The sequence below is a fragment of the Schistocerca cancellata genome, chromosome 2, assembly GCF_023864275.1.
Source record: "Schistocerca cancellata isolate TAMUIC-IGC-003103 chromosome 2, iqSchCanc2.1, whole genome shotgun sequence".
Taxonomy (NCBI): domain Eukaryota; kingdom Metazoa; phylum Arthropoda; class Insecta; order Orthoptera; family Acrididae; genus Schistocerca; species Schistocerca cancellata.
Window position 1 is genome coordinate 636,274,624 of NC_064627.1, and position 23,813 is coordinate 636,298,436.

At 43.4% G+C, this 23,813-nt stretch overlaps 1 protein-coding gene and 1 pseudogene across 2 annotated transcripts in view; both read right to left on the reverse strand.

The window, feature by feature from the left end:
* LOC126162306 (neuromodulin) overlaps positions 1 to 23,813 on the reverse strand; it is a 942,653-nt gene that overhangs the window by 29,002 nt on the left and 889,838 nt on the right. The window lies entirely within an intron of this gene.
* Positions 406 to 523, reverse strand: LOC126163216 (5S ribosomal RNA; annotated as a pseudogene).

Here is a 23,813-nt window from a genome sequence, read left to right on the forward strand (position 1 = left end):
GAGGCTGTTTTAAGAGATGCGTGCAAGATGTACGTGTGTGAATTCCCCACAAATAATTGTAATTCCTCTCTTTTGTGCAATGAATACTTGTCGCCTAAGTAAGGAATTACCTCAGTAAATTATCCCATAAGACATCAGAGAATGAAAATATGCAAAATATTTTAACTTGCTGACTTCTATAACCTCATGAACTGAACTCTGTCCGAACAGGCCAGGAAAGGCCCAGCGGAGCCGACCGGCCGCCGTGTCATCCTCAGATCATAGGAGTCACTGGATGCGGATATGAAGGGGCATGTGATGAGCACACCGCTCCCCGGCCGTATCTCAGTTTCCGAAAGCGGAGCTGCTATTTCTCTGTCAAGGAGCTCCTCAGTTTTGCCTCACAAGGGCTGAGTACATCCCGCTTGCCACCAGCACTAGGCAGACCGGACGGTCACCCATCCAAGTGCTAGCCCAGCCCGACAGCGCTTGACTTCGGTGAACTGACGGGAACCGGTGTTACCACTGCGACAAGGCCGGTGGCTCTATAACCCCATAGTTGGCATTTATTGCTTAGCTAAAAGTAGCCGAACATAAACGCTTTAGCAGTTGTACTATACGGTTTCTCCACTTTAGTTTTTCATCAATTTCTGTTGAACATTCACTATTCAGTATAACGTAGTGGTGCTTAATAGTCAAAATTTTATCACGCAAATCACATAGACTGTCTGATAAAAGAAATCTGGACACTCCTATGAAAAGTGGGACTGTCCACTAGATGCCACGAGAGATGGACCTGCCAATATAAAGGAGACGGGGAGTATTGTGTTTGTGTTGCCGGCAGAGAAACTCCAACGGTAGGGTAGAGAGGGTCGCTCAGAAGTCCTCCGTGACTTCGAAAGAGGACTAGTTTTCGGATCTAAAGATACAGCAGGGATATTTCAACCCTTCTAAAGCTGTCAAAGCCGACTGTTGATGTGATTGTGAAATGGAAACGCAAAAGGCAACCACAGCCAAACTATGGCCAGGCGGACCTCATATAACGGCAGAGAGGGGCCACCTAGCATCGCACTACATCAGCGGAAGTAATCACTCGTTAGTTCCAAACTGCTAACAGCAGTTCAGCTAGCACAATGATTATGTGACTGGGGTTAAAAACAGCAGGGTACAATGATCGAGTGGCTCCTCATAAGCCGCATGCATATTTAGTGGATGCTAAGGTGAGGTAAAGACCGACGCTACTGGACAGTGGATAACTGGAAACGAATGATTTGGAGTGATGGGCCCCTCAATGTGCTTCACAAAACGCTAAATGCGTAAGGATACGAAAACATTTTACAACATTGTGTAGTAGAGTAGAGGAACTGCTGAGAGACGATGACTAATTGTAATGACAGTGAGAACAACCGTAAATCAGCACGTGTGCGGCTACAGTTTATGGACAATAACATTCCTGAAGTGGATTAGCCTGCCCAGAATCCCGACCTGAACCCTGTGAGTTACAAAGTCGACTTCAAATCTCAGCGTCCAACTGCACTACGTTCTCTGGTTACGGGTTCTGAAGAAGAATGGGCTGCCACTCATCCACAGACATTCAGCTACCTCACTGAATGAGTCCCCAGCAGAGTTCAAGCCATCACAAAGGAACAAGTTGAACACACCCCACATTAACGTCCACTAATCGACGTCTGGATACCTTTGATTAATTGTAATTCAGAAGATACGCCATATGTTGGGTTCTTGGTTATTAGTCGTCATTAAGGTACAGTGAGGAGAGCCTTTCGGAATACTAGGAAGTTGAAACCTAATTTGTTCACCTTCACCTGCTGTTTGCAAGACGTCGTATGTGAGAAAAAAATGCCGCGATTCATGCGAGTAGCTTTCTCTGAACCAAGGCAGACTGTTTGAGACATACATGGTTTTTAACTATATATGAAGGTAGTAACTGTTCCCGAAAGAAGAGATACCGTTGATGACAGTGCAGCTTCTCTAGAATGAGATGATAATTAAACCGACACCTTAGCTGCAAACAGGCGTTGATATACATCATTGGGGACATGTTGAAAATGAGTGCCCCGACCGGAACCTGAACCCACGATCTGCTGCTCACATGGCAGACGCTCTATCCATCTGAGCCACCGAGGGCACAGAGGATAGTGCGCCTGCAGGGACTTATCCTTTGCACGCTTCCCGTGAGACCCACATTCCCAACACGTCCACACCACTACAATGATGTATATCAACGCCTGTTTGCAACTAGGGTGTCGATTTAATTATCATCTCATTCTAGAGAAGCTGTACGGTCATCAATGGTACCTGTTCTTTCGGGAACAGATACTGCCTTCATATATAGTTAAAAAATATGGCTACCCGGCCACTGACCTTCTTGTGCGAGCGCGCACACTATGCCCCAACTCGTACGGGACTTGGTAGATTAATCTGCCACGAGTAATGAATGCGATGGGCAAACATCTATAAGCGCTCTTCGAATGTAGTGGTGTGGACATGTTAGGAATGTGGGTCTCACGGGGAGAGTGCAAGGGTAAGTCTCTGCAGGTGCACTATCCTCTGTGCCCTCTGTGGCTCAGATGGATAGAGCGTATGCCATGTAAGCAGGAGATCCCGGTTTCGAGTCCCGGCTTGAGCAGACGTTTTCAACATGTCCCCAATGATGTATATTAACGCCTGTTTGCAGCTAGGGTGTCGATTTAATTATCATCTCATACATGGTTTTCCCAGAGTTGCAGAAGGCCTATCCCAGTATAACACTTTCTGGGGTGAGGGAAGCAATCAAAAACCAGAACATGTATAAATGTTGGAAAGCCGTATCCAGAATATACGTGTCGTGTTAAACTTGGGAATTTGCTATGACATAAACTTAAGGTTAACAAAGGACTGAGACAATGATGCTGCTTAGCGCCTACCCTCTTTAAAATATTTTTGAACAAAGCACTGAAAAACTGGAAAAGGAAATACAAAAACATGGGCATTTGAGTAGGTGATGACATCCTGTTCTCCCTAAATTTCGCCGACAGTCAGGTCATCTTCGCCGAGGAAGAAGAGGATGTATGTTATACGTTAAGAACGCTTAAAGAAGAATATGAGTACTGGGGCATGAAAATTAACTTTACAAAGACTAAATTAATGGTTGCCGAAGGTATACAAAGGGATCTTACTATATATGATGGATGTATTGTAAAGTGTAGTTGACCATATAACTATTTATGGACAGTTATTACGGATGAAGATGGAAGCAACGAGGAAATAATGCATACAACAGGAAAGGGATAGATGGTAATTAAGCTGTTACACTCCATTACTTGCAATAAAACGTCAAATACATGAAAAGGAAGATATACGAAACTACAGTTGAGACCATTGCTCTTTGTGGTGCTGAACTGTGAGAAGTCTCCAGGGTTAATGAGAAGACATTTAAGGCAATAGAAATGAAGTTTTGGAGACGAAGATGTGAGGTAACAGGAGAGACGAAATAAGATATGAAATGCATCGAGACCAGATGGGAGTTGAAAAAGATATTGTAGACACAACTGAAAATAAACGGCTAATATGGCATGGACATCTTAGAAGAATGCAAGAGGAAAGATGGCCTTCTAAAATGGCGATGGAAGCCTCCACGAGACAGAAAAAGAGGAAGATGCCGGCCAGATTGGAACTATGACGTGAGGCACGCGATGCAGGACAGGGCCATGCAAGAAGAGGAGTGGTAGGATAGAATTACAGGAGGTGGAAACAAGGATGCAAGATACGCCGCACGATGTAGAAAACTCGCAGAAAGAAGATAAGCTATATGACAAAAGTTTCTTTTTCTCCAGGAATGTCAAAATGTTCGAACTTAGAAAGTGTTATAAGATCCTGCAATGTTTTTAAACAAGGAAGTATTCAGAAGTTGCGCACTAATCGTGGATATTTGGTGAATCGACGTACAGCTCTGGATGTCAGTAGTCCATAATCGGATCCTCCAAACCACTAACCAGTGTGGTTAAGACAGTGAACCTATTGCATCACTGAATTTGTTACTTGCTTTGAACAGTGAGACCGGCATCGTTAAGTTACTGCAGTAATGGGCCATACCAATCTGCTTGGTGTCGAAGCTTTAAACGTGAACAGAGTTTGTTAACAGCTTGATACCAAATTAATATTGCTTCCACTGAACGAAAGAAAAAAACTGCTTATCTCCTCCCTATTCACCGTCAGAAGATGAGCCTGCGCGCAGCTTGATTTCACTATTGGGTGAATTTGAGACAGCTGTGGCCACAGTGATTCCTGCCATGCCACGTGGCCCGTATGCGGTAGCCACGCGACCGGCTGCGCACGTGAGTTATTGTAACGACTGGTGGCAAACCGGCCGAATGCCGGCCGTGAGTGATGATGTGCTACTGAATAAGCAAGCGGATCCACGCTCTTCCGCGAATCTAGGACCACACAGCGGGTAAATATGAGCTGCTCGCGTACATCGTGCCATTATAAATCAAAGCATTGCGGATCAAATTAACGGTGTGAGTAATGAGGGCAGTTACAAATATTTCTGAAGCTCGCAGCATGACGAGGTGTATTGCTACAACGCAGAAAATGTTTATGCATTATAAAATGAGAAGCTAGCCTAGCTACGGAAAATAAATGATCTCCAGTGAAGAACCCCTGATTCGGAAGTGGTTTAAATATGAGCGTTCATATAAACCCTAGCTTACTACAGGAGTCTCATAACCTGTTATTAAAAAGGAAAGAGAATCCCATCTATAAAAAATTACATTACTTTTATTTACATTTTGTTAAAAATAATCTACGTTTATATTTCGGAACACATCTTGCGAATCGTGGCGGAAGTTACTTGTAGTACCACTCCCCCCCCCCCCTCCCCCAAACTTCCATATTTCCATTAGCGAGTAGATGCGTGAGAAGAAGGACTTGACGTTGACGACTTGACAAATCTTTCATGATAACCATCACCCAGACTGCTGCGAGCTTTCAGTTTCTGCTTCTATAACATCACTAGACTTTATTGCGTTTCTTACTGCAGTAAATATGCCACCACCATTGGCTTTCAGCCTATCATTAAAATATTTTTCCAATCGAAATTTAGTATTTTGCTGCTATTCACTGCCGGTTTCAGCCAGTTTTCTGTCCCTAATACCAAATAGGCATTGTTACCGTTATCGTTACCTTTAACTAACTTTGGCATATTTCCATGGATGCTATTGTAGTTTGCTAATGCCGTATCTTCCTGATCTGTAAAGAATGATGTTCTCTTCCGAAAGTAACATGGATGCACTTATCGGATTGCGGTAGATGATTCAACACTGACTATGGAGAGGTTCTAGACTTACGAAACGTGAGGTCGTAGAGTTCCTATTTCCCTCCACCTCCCCCCTCCCCACCCTCCCCTCCAGTTTGTGGCGCTTGGGATGTCACCCAATAGGTACTGTTTCCAGTTAGTCATAGACCTAAAAAGTTTGCTTCGAATACTTCCAGATGTTACAGACTTGTATAGAAAAAGACATAGATTTAGCTGCTTGAAAAAGAACCTGTCGTAGCCCTGCGGAGCGACCATTTTATACTACATGGTATTTTAATACATTGATATTGATGACTTAAAAACGGTTATCAATAGTTTGGATGTTGCTACGAGCGACGCTCACGCAGTTTGAAACGTGTCGTGAAATATACTCGTAATGTCCAGAAGCTAACTTATAATAGCTAAAACTTTTTTGTGCGTTACTGGAAATATAAACTGTTGACAGAAAAAGTCAGCAAGCGCCTACACTGGTGTTTAAAATTAAAGCAAGAAACCGCTATTTCCCCATCCTATGTCTAATTCATAATATATTCATATAAACTCTCAACACATGTACGTACGATCGTGTTCTGCACGCAAGATGACATTGTGGTCACCGGACAACCATGCTAGCGATGACATTAGGGTACCTATCAAACCGGTTGGTGTTTGCCGGGTAGCCCCACATCCACAATTGCTCTGTACACAGCCACAGACGGTGCAGTACGGCACAGAGAAGACGCCTGCTAGACTGTCTGTGGTGGGTGGGCATTGGAAGAATGGAAGCAGCCAGTCGCAAACTGATGTGGCCCAATGGCCTAATGTGAATCGTTCTGTTGCTTCTCGGATGTGGTTGTAAGGTGACGGGTGAGCCGTGGCGCCCCGGAATTGTTTTAAGTTCAGAGTTGGCGGGCACCTCTCGGACCGCTCGGCAAGGCGCGTGATGCCGCACAACGGCCGGACCACGTGACCCATTGAGCACGTGGCTGGGAATTCCTTGCGGACGCTGTGTCGATGAAAGAGACTTACACGCCGAGAGAGCCAAAGATGGCGGACTTGGTGAGACCATAATGGCAGACATTTCACAGTTCATATAGAAATTAATAGTAGCCAGATGAATCGTGATACCTCAAAAAGAAACATTTATATTACTATTATATGCACGACGATTCTGATGGTGTAATCAGATTTCCAATATCTTTATTAGTTTAAAGTTTAGTATCTGAAGGTAAATTATACAAGTAACACCCAGCAACGAATTTCCAAAATCTAAACGTTTCATCAGATTTTGTCGATCGACGTGTCTTTAGAAAGCTATTAGTGTAAACCTAAATTGGTATAAATTACAGGCGAATGGAAGATTGATCGCATAGTACCACTACTAAAGCCAGGGAAGGACCATCGCCAGTTGCAAAACCATCGGCCCACCAGCCTCCTGCCAAAGTACTGGGACGATCATACTTCCACTACTCCGTCCAGCCATCACCGAAGGGAATTTGATACGCTCAGACTAGTTCACGTTTCAGCCACTCTTGTAGTTGGAACTCCAGGTCGTCCGGATTATCATATGATCATTGCGAACTATACAGTGGCTGCCTTTCTCTATGCTGAGGAGGCATATGATCGGGTATGGAAAAATAAGCTCCTCACCAAACTGCATGACGTCGCGGCCATCCTGGACTACTGCACGAAGATTATTGAAAGCTGTCTTCACGGTAGGCGCTGCTTTGTCCGAATGGACGGACAGTGGCCCAGTTTCAACAACTGCCGAAGGGCATCCTTCAAGGTTCTGTCCCGTCCCCAATTCAATTCGTCTTGTACGTGAATGACCTACTGTTACTTCCACAAGTCGTCCTTGCACAGTCGTGGACGATACGGAGATCCTTACCAGCAGCCACATTGTCAATGTAGCAGTACATGAGTTATTGGAGGTGAAAGTGGCCGATGACTATCGATCGCGTCAGACCATAAGTACTCCACAGTTACACGAAAAAACGGTAGCAGCATGCTTTTAATATATTTATTCATCTATGTCTTTGTTTATATCCGATATAGACTATGTCCGACCCCCATCCAGTGGTTGGCATCATCAAAGAAGTGCTGCAACTTCTATGCCCACCTGTAAAATACTCGTAGACCACGAGCTGGGATCAGTACCAGGCGTTCCTTAGCAACAATGTTCGCCCCACAACAGACGTATCGGCAACAGTCCTCATACAAAAAACCATCTTCGCATTGACTGAAAAAATCCATAGTGGCTGCTGTCGGGCTACGGCCACATCTGAGCGACGGGCGTTATACAGTGAAAAGTTTCCACCGTTGCTCCAGGACTTGAAGAACCTTAAAAACAGGATGCGAAAACGCTGGCAGCTGAACCGCAACCTCGAGGACCGCCGAAAACTTAAGCCTCTATATAGTTGAACTCCCTAAGAAAAGTGGGAAGATACGATGTCTGCTGTCGCCTTACACAGCAAGCATGAATGGGGCCTGGTCCGGACCCTCTGAAATCCAAGAACACCAAAAGTGGCGCTTCGAGAAACGGCGGGCCATTGCTTTACCCATTAAGCTAGGCAGAATTTTTTTGCCACGACGTTTGCGGCGCAATAAGTCTTAGCATATGAGATCGCCCCGGAAAGGAGGAGATAAGAATACGACGCCAGGCTGATGGAAAGACAGACGGAACCACTACAAACGACACCGGCGGAGGTTCGGTCGATTGTTCGACGACTCGGCAACTACTGAAACCCCCGACCGTACGAGTAGTCGAAGTTGTTGCGCAAACCACAGGTGTTGATATCCCGCTTTTTTTAACAGTTGCCTCCCTGTAGGGTACTTCCCGTCCGAATGGAAGATTGATCGCATAGTACCACTACTAAAGCCAGGGAAGGACCATCGCCAGTTGCAAAACCATCGGCCCACCAGCCTCTTGCCAACACTCTCCAAAGTACTGGGACGATCATACTCCCACGACTTCGTCCAGCCATCACCGAAGGGAATTTGATACGCTCAGACTAGTTCACCTTTCAGCCACTCTTGTAGTTGGAACTCCAGGTCGTCCGGATTATCATATGATCCTTGCGAACTATACAGTGGCTGCCTTTCTCTATGCTGAGGAGGCATATGATCGGGTATGGAAAAATAAGCTCCTCACCAAACTGCATGACGTCGCGGCCATCCTGACTACTGCACGAAGATTATTGAAAGCTGTCTTCAAGGTAGGCGCTGCTTTGTCCGAATGGACGGACGGTGACCCAGTTTCAACAACTGCCGAAGGGCATCCTTCAAGGTTCTCTTCCGTCCCCAATTCAATTCGTCTTGTACGTGAATGGCCTACTGTTACTTCCACAAGTCGTCCTTGCACAGTCGTGGACGATACAGAGATCCTTACCAGCAGCCACATTGTCAATGTAGCAGTACGGCTCCTCCAACATGAGATTCTAGTTACTGAGTTATGGACAGCAGCAAATCGCATTACCCGGAATGTAGAGATGACGCGGGCCATTATGTTTGCTCCCCATCGATCCGAACTCAGAGACTGTCTCACACAGCACAACATTGCACTCCCTTGGACAAAGCAGGTGAAATACCTTGGAGTGGTACTGGACCAGAAACTCTTCTTCAAGCACCATGTTGAGGGAAAACTAACAGGACCTTGCACCTGTTTTACCAATTATACACACTGCTGTCCAATCAATATTCGAACGTGAGGATCAAACTAAGCCTCTACCAAACAACGATCCCACCTTCAGTCATATGGATGCTGCTCCTGGGGCATCACCTGTGAAAGCAATCTCAAACTGCTGCAGGTTATTCGAAACCGATGCCTGCGTTAACCCTTGGAGTGCCTAGGTGGGCAAGGATCAGGGATCTCCATCAGGAACTCCACATGAAGACCATCAGGGAAGCAATCGTATCAACCACTCAAAACAAGCCGTTACCATTGAAGCACTAAGTCCCACTATGAGATATCTTGTTTACGTGGGGTCTGGGGTGGCATCGCATCAGAGTCCCTGCGCCATCATCGAGGCACCCCAATGATATAACAAAGTAACGTAAAAAGATAATGTAACGTCGTGTGACAGTAATGTAAGGCCAAGTGAAACACTATGTGACATTAAATGAAGTGTAATAAAGTAACCAACTCCTTAGGAGGTTAAAACGACCTAATGCTCACACCCTTCTTTTGAAAAAAAAAAAAAAAAAGGTTCAAATGGCTCTGAGCACTATGGGACTTAACTTCTGAGGTCATCAGTCCCCTAGAACTTAGAACTACTTAAACCTAACAAGCCTAAAGCCATCACATACATCCATGCCCGAGGCAGGATTCGAACCTGCGACCGTAGCGGTCGCGCGGTTCCAGACTGAAGTGCCTAGAACCGCTTGCCAACCCGGCCGGCCACTATTTGCACCTAGGAAGTCCGGCCACGAGATTGTAATATTTCTGTGAAATCGCCTGAAAAAAAAAAGGAAGAAGAGTCCGTCCTTGTCCCGTATGGCAAATGTTGCAAACGACAACACACTGGTTTGTTATCCACAGAGTTTCTGCTGCCACGAGAAGAGCGAAATCCGTTACCAGCAGAGCGCACTTCCACGATCACTTCGCTGCGATCGCGGGCACTATTTTTTTACGACGTGCCACCACGTCTCCACTGGCGCACAACATAACCAACTTAACAATTGCCACATTGCATTCGTCATCAGCACGTTGTGTAATAGTATGAGATCCCTTTGGGCACAAAACACGATCACCTCTGGTACGTATTACTTGTCATCTGGACATCAGGCATTACTTTAATGAGTTAAGGCTGGTGAGTGTACGCAATTTTAAAGGTATTTGTAACGCTAGCTTTCAACAAGATAACGGTAGACATATTTTGCCTTTGTTATACTACTCTAAATGGCTCTGAGCACTATGGGACTTAACATCTATGGTCATCAGTCCCCTAGAACTTAGAACTACTTAAACCTAACTAACCTAAGGACAGCACACAACACCCAGCCATCACGAGGCAGAGAAAATCCCTGACCCCGCCGGGAATCGAACCCGGGAACCCATTATACTACTCTGCCCTGTTACACAGAGTATTCCACTACTGCTCTGATCAGCACTCTGCACATTCTCTAGAGCTTTCACCCATTGTACACATCTGGTTCAGATGGCTTTGAGCACTATGGGACTTAACTGCTGAGGTCATCACTCCTCTAGAAATTAGAACTACTTAAACCTAACTAACCTAAGGACATCACACACATCCATGCCCAAGGCAGGATTCGAACCTGCGACCGTAGCGGTCGCGCAGTTCCGGACTGAAGCGCCTAGAACCGGTCGGCCACACCGGCCGGCACACATCTAGTCATGGGTTCATGAGTTGGTAAGAGACGGGCACGTCACCGCTACGATTGTTGACCTGTAGCAGAGAGTTGGGACAGCGAGCTGAACTGAGCTTGTATGACATACACGGATACGTCGCCAAGTATCTGTGCCTGTCATTAAAGCTCAGTTCGAGTCGATGGGCAGCTGGATAGGAGACGTTGTTAGCGCCAGAGATGGCAATCGTATGTATTAAGCTTCACACCATGTATAATCACAAGTCAGTTACAAATTTAAGAATTTGTTGTTCCAACTACACTTTCCTAGTGTTACAATTTAAAAGCCTACAGTGCACTTCCTGCTTCTTGGATTTGATATCTTCATCCTATGTGGGCACAGCTAGGATAACAAGGAAAGCAAATGGGGTGAACTCATCATTATGTTAAAATTTTGTTAAGAAATGAAGAAATGTTAGAAAAGGTGGGGGAGAATAGGAGACAATGCAGTAGCATGAAATTCCTTTACTCACTACTGGACATTCCTTGCTACCACGGTACTGACTGTTCTAGATTCTCCTTTGATTCCGCTGGAAATTCAGGCTGGGCAGCCGTCGCTATAACAGATTTGTTTGGCCGCTCTCTTCGCTCTAGTGGACGCCGTTTGACCTAACGACCGAGAGCGAAAGCGTCGACATATTCCTGCGTGCAGCTCTGGCCCGAACACGTAGACTGAGCGGAATTCTCTTTCCATCTGGTGCTTTGCGAGACGTGGTGGCGACATGGGGACGGAATTAAAACCTGGGCGGCGCGGCGGTGTTACAAAAACTTGCCGGGCTCATTTCAATTTGGCCGGTTTTAATAACGCAGCGCCTACTGCCGGATGAATGCGAGCCTACGTGGTGCGGCTGACAGCCTCGTGACGCAGATGTGTCCAAGTCCTGCCCTGCCCCCAATAGCGGGGCCTCGTCTCCCCTCCTTTCACTTTTTTCGTTGCCGCTACTCTGTACGTGCGCTGTGAAAAAGCTCGCAGTCAGCGAACTTCTTGCAAAAGAAAGCTGCTCCTACGCTGTGGTACATAACCTGTTTAAAGATTTAAACACGAATGGTTAATCGAGAAGGGTATGAAAAAAATCATTAAAGCAAGACTTTGTATCCCGTCGAACGCAGCCACACGCCAACGAGTGTGAACTTAACTTAATCGAAACTTCCTCGAGTATTTAAAATATTTTCCACACCGGGACTCGAACCGGGACCTTTCCCTTCCGTGACGGGTGCTCGAAAATTTACTTCCGCCATGATCTCTTTTCACACCTTCCGAACTTCGCAGAGCACATTCTCCGTACCTTGCTGTACTGGCAATCCTGGAAGAAATTACACTGGAGAGAAATGTCTTAGCCACAGGCTAGGAGATTGTTTAGAGAAGTAATTTTCAGTCTGCAGCAGAGTCCGGTAGGTTTTAATCTGCCAGCAAATTTCAAGTCAGCGCAAACTCTGCTGCATAGATAAAATTTATTCTGGAAACAATTCCCTAGGTAGTGGCTTAACAGATTCTCTGCATTATTCTTTCTTCCAGTAGTACTATTCCCGCAAGATATGCAGGAGAACTTTTGTGGAGTTTGTGAGGCAGGAGAAGTTCTGTCGGAAGTTCAGCAGGTCATGAGTCGTTTGGCAGCGGAGGCACGAGCCCACACGCAAATCCGCAGTGTGCCCCAGTCGACATCGCTGGCGTGGTATATCAAAGGCGCTTGCATTAGATAGTTTGAGGAAGCGCTCTTCAGAGACTCTGATACTGTATATAATGAAATAACGTCGCAACCGAATAAGAAGGATACACTGGCATTTGTCTTTGAATGAAGCTCCGCACGGTTAGTGTATTGTGTTATTGCAACATGATTACAACTATCTGTGCAGGCAACTTAGTGGTATAAGTGCAGGTCTGTTGATGACTGAACTGCATTACATCGGTATTTCCTTCACTTGCTGACTAATAACTATATATATTATGAGTAGTATGTTTTTAGGTGGTTAGTACCTCCAAGTATATAAGGAAAGAGGAAGCCATTAATGTTTATTTTCCCCTGGCAGTAGGTCAGATATTGAACTGTGGTCACATGGACGTAAAACGGTTAGTCTGTACTAGCAGGCGTAGTCCACATCGCGGTGTAGTTACGACCGAGCAGAAAACATACTAAACGCAGTAAAAAAAAACAAAAAACAAAAAACACTGTAATGGGTACGTATTAATGTAGTAATGATCACAATATCTTTACCAATACCCGTAACACCCTGTATAGTGAGAATTTACATACCTATTGCATCAAATATTGTCTTTGTTAAATTAAAGAACACAGAGATGTGCGACATAATTCTGAACTGCGTACAGCAAAAACAAAAATAAATAAATAAACACCAGTTTGGACACCATTATGGTTTGTATCAGTGTGATAATGGACCCTGTCATAAAGCAGCACCTGTGAAGCAATTGCTTTTTGGACAATATAGTTGTTGAAATGGACTGGTCCGCCACCAGTCCCGCTCTGAATACAATTCATCACCTCTGGAATGAGTCAGAACGCTGACTTCGCTCCAGCCCCAAACGTTCAACATCACTACCTTCACTGGTTGAGGAAGACCGGGCTGCCATTCCTCCACAGACACTGAGACACGTCGTTGAAAGTGTCCCGAACAGACTCCAAGCCATCGTAAAGGCGAAGGGAGGACGCTCCCATGCTAGTGGCCACTAACGGGTGTCCGGATACTTTCGATCAGACAGCGTATATTAGGAGGCAGTGGTCCACTTCCTTTATTCTTTCTACATTTCTGTTGACGTTGTCGTCCTTTGAGCTGTTTCATTGTTTTACTTCTTTCTCATTCTTATTTCTAGACGAGAAACATAAGAAGTTAATAACAAGGTAACAGCAACATGTGAAATAATTCCACTAAAAATACAGTAGCGCTCAAAAGTATTTTGACAAACATGTTAAGTGGATTAATTACAAACAAGTACGCAACACGAAAATCAGTAATTTATTTCATTGATGGATATTCAATGTTCTACGGAATAGTGACCAAGTAACCCTTTTTCGCAACATAATAGAGAGTAATTTTTTAATGAGGACAATGGTGGAGCAAAATTATTTTGACATTGTTTAAAAAACATTTTTAACACATATTTATCATCTACCGCAAAAAGAAAATCAATATTTAGTGGAATATCCCTTGGCTTTTATGACAGCCTCACACCGCGCCTGCATTGTGTCGATCAACTTTTGGAATCGATCCATCGGAATTTTATCCCACTCATTTTTGAGAGCTTCAAAAAAAGCGTCTTTGGTCGAATAATTTTTCATTCTTATTCTGCGATCCAACTGCTTCCACAGATGTTACAGAAATTGACCACTCCAAAACCTTGACTTTTTTGCGTTTTAAAAACCACGAATGTAGTTAGATTTGTGCTGGGATCGTTATCTTATTGAAAATATCATTCAGCTGGCGTTTGAGTGTTCAGCGTCGTTTGAGTCTTCAATACTTGTTCGTAAACGAACCGATCCATATTACCTTCAATTCGAACTAACGTTCCGGTTCCAGAGCGTGAAAGACATCCCCAAACCATCCAACTGCCACCTCCATATTTGACCGTGGGAATCTGGTACCGAAAGTCATATCTTTTATTTACAGGACGTCGAACATACTTGATACCGTCAGATGACATTAAATTAAATTTGCTCTCCTCACTCCACAGAATTTTAGACTAGTCTGAACTTGACCATGATTTGTGAAGTACTGAAAACGGAAGTCGGGACTTCCTGTTTTTCGTAGATACTAAAGGCCTTTTCGTCGGTTTTCGTCGATGTACTCCAAAGAATTTGAAGCGTCTTTTGACAATGGAAACGTGAATGTCGACGTTGTCTTTTCCATTCAATTCTCTTTGTATCATTACAGCCGACTTGCGAACATCACTTGTTGATTACTTTTTATGATAAGATCGACTTTAGGAAACGTTTTTTTCTTGGACGTCCCTTGAAATGCTTTTTTTCGACAGTCTTTAGTTTATTATACAGTTTTTTCCATGTACTAACGAGCTGACGAGACACTTTAAAAACATGAGCAACTTCGGTTTGTTTCAGTCCTTGCTTTAGAGCATTTATCACGGCGTTTCTAAAGTAATTGGAATATTCCTTACGCTTCGGTGTACTGAAGTACTCGCTGTAAGTAAATATCAGTACAAATCAAAACTAACAAGCAAGTAACTACCACGAATTCACGGAGCAAACTGCGTATCAAAATACTTTTCAGCTCGCTGAAAGTGACATTCGTCCGGCAGCGCAAAGTGTAAACAAACAACTCGCAACCTGACACGTTGAAATAATCGCTGTTAATGCTCTCCACTATACTCAAGATACTACCAGATAGTGTTTTATTTTAAGAGATATAATAACGAGTTTTATGTTGCCAAAATACTTTTGAGCGCTACTGTAAACCTTACTTTTTATTGTGGCTCATTATTGCAAGATTGCAACTGAAACGCTCGAAGTTGTCCTTGTATTTTCAGTTTTGCTGTGATTTATGGTGTTAAGGTGTGAGTACTAGTAATATTCTTGGCCAAGATGAGCTTTCCTGTTGGTTGAAGAGGATGCAGAGCCCACAAGAACCTAAAAATACCTACTATTTTCTTTATATTGGTTAAACGTTCTATTGGCTATACAAGTTTCTGTCCCGTTCATTGCCAACTTTCGTATTCATCACAACGCAGTAGCATTGTATAGCGCCTTATTAATCACAACGAGTAACCTTTGATGAGAGGCAGAGAACTGTTTCGCGTAGTTTGCTGTTTGTGGGAATATTTCAGTCAGCTGCCTGTGTCATTGAAATAATGCAGAATTCATCCAGGCATTGTTGACATCCTGGCTTCACAACTTAAAAACTAGTACACCATCTGCTCGTCAGGGATTTTATTTGCGGGCTTCCTCTGCTATCAGGTGATACACAAAACCTTACGATACGTTTTCTACTAGCTAAAACAGAGGGCGTTTTTCAACAGAGGAGCACCACACGCGCAGGTAATTAGTGGATCCTCTCACCTGTCTAAAACGTGTCAAAAGGATTTATTCATGAACGTTACGAAGATTTTGTCGACTGTAGCTTATTGCCTCCACTTCAATAGATTAACGGATCGTCGACAGCGATATCATGGAAATGGCGAGTTGGCTCATTTGGAAAAGAAATGATTAAGGATTCCGAGACTGCCTAATAAAAATACCGAGCATTTGAACCATTCTCTTTCAAGAAGTAAGTTCCGAGCCCAAGCACTAAAAGAAATATTTCGTACTTTATTCACCTATCTCCCAGTTTATGCGTTTTAAATAATACGTAATTAACATTAACACTTATGAAGAAAATTTGTTAAATGAAACTAGCTACCCTAATCTGAATAGACAATACGAAGTGATTTCTCCCCAAGCTATTAAGTATAGCTGTTATGAAAGACACTTTTATGTGCCAACCGTACGCCGCTAAAATCTTTATTGTGCAGCAACTAGTATAGACAGTATATTATTGAACGGCACTTTAGAATTTTACAAAGGTGCACACTAAGTGTTCATAGTTCTAAAATATGTATATAGCACAAACCAGATTTATAACACAGTTTAAAATTATGGACATGTAGCACACATCATTTTAAAATTCTAAAGTCTGACCAACAATGGCATACTGTCGATACTACTTGCTGTACAATAAAGAGTTAAGTAAGATGCGGTGGAGAAAAAATAAAAATGTCTCCCAAGGTTCTATAATTCCAGTAATTTCACAAGAGCAAGGTGCGAAAGTGGAAGAAACTAGTATGGCACTAATGGCTGGGCCGCGCGGTTAGAGGCATCATGTCACGGACTGCGCTGCCCCTCCCGTCGGAGGTTCGAGTCCTCCCTCGGGCATGTTTGTGTGTGCGTGTGTGTGATTTTACTAGCATAAGTTAATTTAAGTAGTGTGTGAGTTTCGGGACCTATGACCTCACCTGTTGGGTCCCTTAGGAACTCACTCACACACGCACGCACACACACACTGCTGGCTGGGAGACCCTGAAGCGCAGGCTCAGTAGCGAAGTTGGAAAGGTTATTCTGTTCTTCGCGCCCAGTGAGCCCTTTCCTTGGCTAAGTGTAAGAGTTGTGTGGTTGAGTTTCTCTGGTAAGTGAAGGTAACTGCAGTGTGTGTGTGTGTGTGTGTGTGTGTGTGTGTGTGTGTGTGTAAACGTTTTTGTTGGTTGATGGTGAGAGAACGGAGAGGATGAAACACGATGCTGGCACAGCTCACTTCTTTTGTGGTACCAAAGGGGCTGCCTATCATCTTAAAATTGCCATCCGATGCATCCTATGGACGGATCATCATCAACAGTGTTAGATGCCATCACCTCATGAGACACTGTGGGCAGGTTTGGGATTTAATCGAGGACAACGGCTCAAAGACTGATGATCATTGACTTTGCGTCGCTACCCGTTATCTCCTTTGCCCTAGAGGCAAAGGGAAGGCAGTGAATAGCACATGACGAGCCCCAGTGGTTACCAATCCAAGTACTGGCCACACCCGAAGTTACTTAACGTCGGTGATGTGACGAGAACTGATGTCTTCAACGTGGGAAAGCCATTGGCACAAGGGTAAAGTGAAAAGTCCGCAGTGAAAAACGTTTATTGGCTGAAACACGGTATCGCTTTTCAAGTGAGTATGCCTGATCCAACGTTCCAGGGACCTGATCCACCCCTGCAGAGTGCACTTGTAAAGTCTGCTAAATATTCATCCATAGGTGCACAACTTCTTTGTTCGGCTCAACATACACTCCTGGAAATGGAAAAAAGAACACATTGACACCGGTGTGTCAGACCCACCATACTTGCTCCGGACACTGCGAGAGGGCTGTACAAGCAATGATCACACGCACGGCACAGCGGACACACCAGGAACCGCGGTGTTGGCCGTCGAATGGCGCTAGCTGCGCAGCATTTGTGCACCGCCGCCGTCAGTGTCAGCCAGTTTGCCGTGGCATACGGAGCTCCATCGCAGTCTTTAACACTGGTAGCATGCCGCGACAGCGTGGACGTGAACCGTATGTGCAGCTGACGGACTTTGAGCGAGGGCGTATAGTGGGCATGCGGGAGGCCGGGTGGACGTACCGCCGAATTGCTCAACACGTGGGGCGTGAGGTCTCCACAGTACATCGATGTTGTCGCCAGTGGTCGAAGGAAGGTGCACGTGCCCGACGACCTGGGACCGGACCGCAGCGACGCACGGATGCACGCGAAGACCGTAGGATCCTACGCAGTGCCGTAGGGGACCGCACCGCCACTTCCCAGCAAATTAGGGACACTGTTGCTCCTGGGGTATCGGCGAGGACCATTCGCAACCGTCTCCAGGCGTGAATGGAGGGACGAATGTAGACGTGTCGTCTTCAGCGATGAGAGTCGCTTCTGCCTTGGTGCCAACGATGGTCGTATGCGTGTTTGGCGCCGTGCAGGTGAGCGCCACAATCAGGACTGCATACGACCGAGGCACACAGGGCCAACACCCGGCATCATGGTGTGGGGTGCGATCTCCTACACTGGCCGTACACCACTGGTGATCGTCGAGGGGACACTGAATAGTGCACGGTACATCCAAACCGTCATCGAACCCATCGTTCTACCATTCCTAGACCGGCAAGGGAACTTGCTGTTCCAACAGGACAATGCACGTCCGCATGTATCCCGTGCCACCCAACGTGCTCTAGAAGGTGTAAGTCAACTACCCTGGCCAGCAAGATCTCCGGATCTGTCCCCCATTGAGCATGTTTGGGACTGGATGAAGCGTCGTCTCACGCGGTCTGCACGTCCAGCACGAACGCTGGTCCAACTGAGGCGCCAGGTGGAAATGGCATGGCAAGCCGTTCCACAGGACTACATCCAGCATCTCTACGATCGTCTCCATGGGAGAATAGCAGCCTGCATTGCTGCGAAAGGTGGATATACACTGTACTAGTGCCGACATTGTGCATGCTCTGTTGCCTGTGTCTATGTGCCTGTGGTTCTGTCAGTGTGATCATGTGATGTATCTGACCCCAGGAATGTGTCAATAAAGTTTCCCCTTCCTGGGACAATGAATTCACGGTGTTCTTATTTCAATTTCCAGGAGTGTATTTTACAGACGCAGAGGTTTTTAGATGTGAGAATAAGTGGAAGTCAACTGGGGGATCCAAATCCAACGGACTTTCCAACAAATCGCATCTCAAAATCACTCAGTTTCTTTTCGCCATTGTCATAAAGAAAGACGATGTTTTTCGTAATGGAACCCAGGCATCCTTTCAGCAGGTTACATGAGTTCTAATTGTAGAAATGGCCTTAGCAAATACAGCCTGCCGAAATTACAAATGACCAACAAACACAGGGCATCACTAAAAGTGTTGCTCCTGAAATCTTTGCTTAACTGTAGTGTAAATGTTGAATAGGAAATGCATATCATAGGACGGATCTTCATCGAGTCTTAGAGGTGAGTGACAGCCTAAGACACTGAAGAGTACAAACAATGTGCAAATGAGGAAGTGGGATGTCGGAAAAATAAGATGAGATGATGCGAAGCGAAAAAATCCCCGAAACAGTTTTTACTAAGCCCACAGGCTAGTTCAGCAGAATTGGACTGGAATATAAAAAAGAAGAAAATCTTTAAGTGTGAAGACACTATAATCTCTGCAGTATTAAAAATAAAGGTGTAGTTAGGGAATACTCCGGTTCAGAGGTAAAAGAAGAAAATACGAGAGTGCAAATGATAAGGTACGATGGGTGGAAGTAAGACCAGAATAAATGAAACGGACGTGTAAAAATACTGAAAAATAAGTTCATAAGACAGACGGAAGATGAATGTGAGAAATTTTAGTGTAACTCAAAGGAATGGAAAGTTCTGGCGTGTAAAGGAGAAAACTCTTTCAAACGTAGGAGGAAGAGCAGGTAGACAACAGGAGAACATCAAAAGCTTGTTCGATGAGGGAAAGCTGTCTTGCAGCGTAATCGACGATAAGGCGGAAATGAAAGAAAGAGGTGACCTATAAATACGGTTAGTTTTTGACTGGCCTAAATGAACTGATCTGAAACACGTCAGCAGGAATCGGAGGGGACACTTTAGTAATTACTAAAGTCAGTGCGTACAAATTGTCTGGAATAGGTAAAGCATAAAATCTCCAGAAAAGCACTATCAACCATAGAAAAGTCACGAGCGAATCAATATGACATTTCTCTCTTTTTTAACATTGCGATGTATAGAACAAGAAAAAGAAAACTTGGAGAGGTACTCAACAAAGTCACTTCGGATCTAGGAAACATAATGTAAGGAAGAAGAAAAAAGGGAAGAATGCTTAATTAATTTATGGATGTAAATGAAGTTTCAGCACTAAGATGAAACTTTAAGCTCATCTGAAGGGAAAGACAAGGAACCAGCAAACAATTTTTCAATATTTTTAGCAGATGCAGTAGCAAACTAAGATAAATTACTTCTAGCCCAATGATTAAGCAGTAGTTGGAGGCAATATCAATTGTTACACGCAGACGAATTTTCAGTTTAGTTAGCTTAGTTTAGTAATTTAAGTGGCGCATGCGCCATTTGTGCCATACATCGTAATGGCGAGGAACATGTCAGTTTATGGCTGATTAACATAATTTGTATTTCAATGAGGCTGCACTCTGACTACATACGAATTAGTTAATGTTGTGGTAACAAATATTTAGTTAAATCACAGTGGAGTATAATTTTTTTCTTGTACGTAACCTGCAGGTTCTGAATGAATATTTGCATGTGGAATAAAACTTGGCCCAGATAAATATTTTTTAAAAGTTTGCAAATTGATCTTCGTTATAAAGAGGTAAAGGGCACGACGGTTCCACAGGTTAGTGGCGGTAACCCTACAGCGTCTGTTCCACATGTTAGTGGCGGCTGATCTATAAAACTCAGAAGTGGAACTCTGAGCTTAATCAGACTGAAATCTCAATTTCAGTCACAAACCCAGTCCAAATAAATCAACATGGATACAGCACCTTCAAAGAAAACAGTGGGTCAAATCCCACGGTTGAAAAACCGCAAGTGGTCTATTCGGATTCTGGGAAGACCACAGAAGTGTGCATGGAGGTAAATCGGAGTACCTCAAAACCCCGTAATAACAAAATCAAACCAAAATCTAGAATTTGGCTAATGAAATTTAATGTAAATTCTCTCCTAAAAATGGGTAAACTAAAAAATATCCTGGACAAATCCAGAGAACGTAATATCAAAATTATTGTATTTCAGACATCACGATATACAGATGAAAATCCTTTTGATTCAGAAGGATACAGGATATACAAAGGAAAACCTGGCAAACGAGCCATGGGAAATTGTCCAGAATTTGGAACTGGATTTGTAGTAGATACATCAATACTTGATTCAGGCCGGCCGCGGTGGTCTAGCGGTTCTGGCGCTGCAGTCCGGAACCGCAGGACTGCTACGGTCGCAGGTTCGAATCCTGCCTCGGGCATGGGTGTGTGTGATGTCCATAGGTTAGTTACGTTTAAGTAGTTCTAAGTTCTAGGGGACTTATGACCTAAGATGTTGAGTCCCATAGTGCTCAGAGCCATTTTTTTTAACTTGATTCAGTCTCGACTTTAAAAATCTTACTCGGGTCGGCTCTCCATGATGACAATAAGATCAGCTAATAAGATATACACCCTAATCAACGGACATGCACCAACTAACATCACTAACAAAAACAAAGTAGAAGAAGTAGAAGAATTCTGTAACCAAGTAGATAATATTCTCCAAAAAAATCCCAAATAACCATGTCAGAATCCTTATGGGCGATTTCAATGCACAAATCGGTAAAGAAAAGAAATATCGATATTGGGTAGGTAAATGGTCAGGGCGTACACAGACCAACCGGAATGGCATGCGACTCATTGAAATCTGCAAAAACCACGACCCATTTTTCAAATCAACATTTTTCAAGAAAAGAGACTCGAAAACGAGAACTTGGATCTCACCTAATCCATTACTAGGGGAATATCAGTTGGACCATGTAATGATCTCCCGCGTAAATACAGTAGAAATCATGAAACTTAAGTCCTTAATGGACTAGATCTAGAATCCGACCATTACCCAACAAAATTCTCCCTAGATGTCATTCCAGAAAAAAGAAAATTCTCTAAGAAATCTCTACACCGTAAATATGATATACAAAAGGTAAATGGTAATGAACAATTTACAAAAGAAACACAAAATTTAAAACCACAAAATTGGCAACAACTGCAAGCAGGACTTTTAAAAGCAGCTGAAACTGTAGCACCGCAAACAAGAACACTTAAGCACCCATGGTGGACAGATGAGTGTGACCAACTGATAAATCTCAGACAACAGACGTGGCAAAATTGGTTGTGCAACAAAAATCAAAAAACCCTGGAAGATCTCAAAGATACCAGGAAAACAATCACAAAAGCAATACGAACAGTCCATAAACAACAGGAAGACAAAAAACTGGAAGACATAGAAAATGATTTCAAGAAAAACAATTCCCGAAATTTCTACAGAGTATTCAAACAAAAATTAACAAAGTACTCTCCTCCATCACTCCAATTCAAAAATAAACATGGAGAAATTGACCATACCAACACCGAAAACTGTGAAATTCTTGCAAAATACTTTTCTAAATTACTGAATTGTGAAAAGCCTGCAGAAAAATTTGAGTTCCATCACACACAACAAAACCCAGACTCAAAGCCACCAAGTTTACAGGAGATTAAAGAGATAATTCAGTCACTGAAAAATAACAAAGCATCAGGAGAAGACCAAATCATCGCAGAATTATGAAAAAATGCAAGAGAAAATCTTATTGCAAAACTCAAAGAAATTATACATGAAATCTGGAAAACTGAAAAAATTCCCACAGATTGGAAGACAGCAATCATACACCCTCCGTACAAAAAAGGAAGTAAAACAGACCCCAACAACTATCGTGGAATCTCTTTATTGTCAATAACATACAAAATTCTGTCTAAAGCCCTATTAAACCGAGCAGAACATCACCTGGATTCAAAACTAGGCGAATACCAAGGTGGATTCAGAAAAAGTCGATCATGTGTAGAACAAATCCTTAACTTGAAAAACTCAATGAAATATTTTCATAGTACTTCAAACAATAGTTATGTCATCACGTCTGTCGACTTTAAAAAAGCATATGACAGTATAGACCGAGAATCCCTTTTTGAAGTATTAGCAGAATTTGGACTAGATTAAAAGACAACAAACATCGCAAAGAAACACTCACGGAGACCAAATCCAAAGTAAAATTTATGGGAGAAGTGAGTACAGAATTTGAAATAGACACAGGAGTACGACAAGGGGATGTACTGTCCCCAGTGCTCTTCAGTTGTGCTCTTGAAAAAGTTGTTAGAGAATGGAGAAAAGCAGGTGCACCAGCACACAGACTGGGACCAAGACGTAAGGGCATAGAATTACACTGTTTAGCATTTGCTGATGACATGGCACTGACCGCACAAGACATTACCGATGCACAGAAACAGCTAGAAATATTACAAGAGCAGGCAGCTAAAATAGGATTACAAATTTCATTTGAAAAAACAAAATTTATGACTGACATCAAAGATGCACCTTCTGATCTCAAAATTGGTAATAACTATATATCTCGAGTAAAAGAATTTAAATATTTAGGTGAATGGATTGCAGAAAATTGTAATGAAAAGAAATCTGATAGATCAAGAGTCCAGAAAATGGAGACGGCGTTTCAATTAACAAAAAACATTTACAACGAAAAGAGTCTCTCGTGGAACTGCAAAATACGACACTACACAACAGTAATTAAACCCGAAGCTCTCTACGCATCTGAGACACTGAACCTTCAACACAGAACACTAAAAGAGGAATCAGAAGTGAAAGAACGTAAAATAATGAGGAAAATCCTAGGACTAAGATGATGGTGTGCATTATCCAAAGCTCAATCCATAAATATATAAAAATATCTCCAAAATAACAGACACAATGCGCATGAGAAGAATCCAATTCATGGGGCATTTAGAAAGAATGGACTCAAACAGGTTAACGCACAAAATCCATACATTTTTAAAGAAGAAAACTACAAGACCGAACTGGTACAAACAGACAGAAAAAGGCCTGAGAGAATTAGGGTCTCCAAATCTACACGATAGAAATTAAATCAGAAAAATCACAAACATAC